The sequence below is a fragment of the Buceros rhinoceros genome, unplaced genomic scaffold (genome assembly GCF_000710305.1).
Source record: "Buceros rhinoceros silvestris isolate BGI_N320 unplaced genomic scaffold, ASM71030v1 scaffold21179, whole genome shotgun sequence".
Lineage (NCBI taxonomy): Eukaryota > Metazoa > Chordata > Aves > Bucerotiformes > Bucerotidae > Buceros > Buceros rhinoceros.
This window is the reverse complement of record NW_010432457.1, coordinates 13,837-16,489: the sequence shown is the minus strand read 5'-3', so window position 1 is coordinate 16,489 and position 2,653 is coordinate 13,837. Positions and strand designations below refer to the sequence as shown.

The window sequence follows — 2,653 nt, the reverse complement described above, 5'->3', positions numbered from 1 at the left end:
CACACAGATTCCTTCTGGCCAGTACTCATATCACCTTTCACCCTCTTCACAAAAAAGTTTCCAAAGTTTCATGAACCCCCAACAGAGCACTTTTGAAGAACACTGCACTATGTTACTGGTATGAATTCATCACTCTTTGGTACTTCTTTCACAGAAAGTGTATTATACCACTACACCAGCAAGGCGCAAGTTTTAAGGGGAGATGGGGAGGCAAGGCTCCCCCTCGGGAGGAAGCGTTCCTGTAAAGGGTCCGAAGCACAGTACCCCCTAGTCCTGGGCTTCTCACTGCAGCTCCACTGACTCACTGCCAGACATCCAGCCTCCAAGTCTGCTCAGCCAGTGCAACATACTGAACGTACTTGCCAAAATTAATAAGGCAGAACGCAAAACAGTGTTTTCCTGACCTCAGCAGCCAGAACAAACACAGGGGTGAAGTCTCAAAGGGATCAGCCTGCTCCCACCCTCTCTTCACCATCCACCTTCCCATGCAACAGAATCACTCCACTTCCCTTTATTGGAAACACTGGGGTTAACCCAGACTGACGCACAAGGTCCATAAAGAAATTTAACAGAAAAATCTCACAGACCACACAACTCTCCCAAATGGTAACAATCCATCTCCCAAGTTTTCTGTTGCAGCTCCCTTGCCCACCTCAGCACATCTATTTAGGTGGGATGGGTGGTGAGGGGAGTACAGCTGCCCATTTCAAACTGCAGCATGGCATTACGTCAGTGATGCTGCATCCAGAGACCACATACTGATTGTAAGGATCCTGTTCCACCACTACCCCCCAACACCAACACTCACTGAAGAGCATTTTGCTCAAGTAGTTATTCCCAGAGTTCAACTTTGCATGTCACACAGAGTAAACTCTGTCCTCCTGCAACTGGAGGATAATACGGGAATGACATTTAACAAACTACAAGAGAAAGCAAAGTCTGTTACTGATCAGCTATTAATTATTCTCACCTCTGAAAACTCTTCCACAAAAGAGAATAAAGATGCACATAAATCCACAACTGTGATACTAAAAATGCCATGGGTCTTGCTACTGCAACATAATACATTGCTTTTAACGATGCTGGTTAATAGCAAGTGAAGTACTCTCACTTCTGCCAGAGAAAACCCAGGATAAAAAATTATTACGAAAAAGCTCGAAGCGCAAATACTTTAGAAAACACAAAGAATTATCTTTTCAGGCAGTGCACTATATGGCAGTCAAGAGTGTAGCTGTCCTCCCTCTACAGCTCCCCCATGGCAGCACAAGGCACCACTGGGATGACATTCTTAAGCCCTGATTATTTTCTCATAGCATGCTTCAAAAAGCAGGACTAATCGAGAGGTTTTATTATAAATTTAACACCAACTTCTACAGGAATACCAGTAACGTAACAGATCGTATTGAACTTAAAGAGACTGAAGCTGAGTGAAAGCCCACAGTTCCATAGGAACACAGACATGGGAGGAAGCAAAGAGTTTTATAAATAAGAGATAACAGCATTGTTATTAACAGTAAAGAAGTAACACTGCTGCTGCTAGATTTGCCTCAGCTCAGACTTCAGATAAAGTGAAGATGTACAATACGTGTATTACTAATGACTCAAAAATTTCTAGATGTACTTACTTAACAGTAAAATCCTTGTGCCTTTTTGTCTTTTAATAGAAGAAAATGTGGGGGTTGGGATTTAAATAAATAAATAGGGGGAAAAAACAATCACAATTTGGAGACCAATTATTCTAACCATTCCCTGCTTTCTGATGTTTCTGTACAGGCTAAGATTTGAGGAGCAATCCTCACTGCCCTGCTCAACAGACCTTCTCCCCCATGCTACAGCCACAGCTGTCAATGGCACAATACCTGAGCACAGAGTAAACCCAGTTTTCCAAATGCTTCTAATCATCTTATCATCATTATCCAGGTCTGTGTCTGACACTTTGCTAAATGATGAGCTGCTTAAATGCAATCAGGATTGACTGATCACATAAATTTTTGCCCATGCAAAACAGAGTTCTAAAAACTACACATGCGTTTTTTCTTTTCCTCCAGAGAGGTACGTAAATTGTCTTTTTAACAATGTTATTTTTGGAACTTTTTCATATATAATTAAGACAAGGTAGGCTACTTCACCACTTCTCTCTGATCATCAGAAATTTAAAAGCACTTGAATCTCTAGGTTTTTTTTTTTTATTCTTCATTCAGTTCAGCTGAACTGGTGAATAATCTGAATATTCCATTAATACTTTTAATCACAGCTTATGTAATTGGAAGCCTCCAATTGGCTGTCAAAGTTTCAAAGATAGTTTGCTTAATTCGCTCTCACTTGACTGTTGGTATCTTCAACCCCCAATACTCACATAAATCCTACTGGGTCAGAGTCCCACCAAGGGCAACTCCACTGCTGCACACATGAAGACCTTGGCTGTTTTTTCAGCCATTAGCCTATTTATCATCACCTCACCCACCAAAAAAAGAAAAAAAAGATATGTTCACAGGAGTAAGTATGGGAATACAGGCAATCACAATTGCTGCCACCAAACAAACAGTTAACCAAGGGCAACACCGAATGAGACAGTAAAAATGTGGCTTTTTTTTTTTTTTTAAATAAAGTATGCTGACTTGGCTGGGAATACGTACTTCCCACAATGCGCACT

General features: G+C 41.2%; 1 protein-coding gene across 2 annotated transcripts in view; it reads right to left on the bottom strand.

Annotated features, from left to right (window-relative positions):
- Positions 1-2,653, bottom strand: part of MARK3 (MAP/microtubule affinity-regulating kinase 3) — a 49,466-nt gene that overhangs the window by 36,269 nt on the left and 10,544 nt on the right. The gene's annotated exons all lie outside the window — the stretch shown is intronic.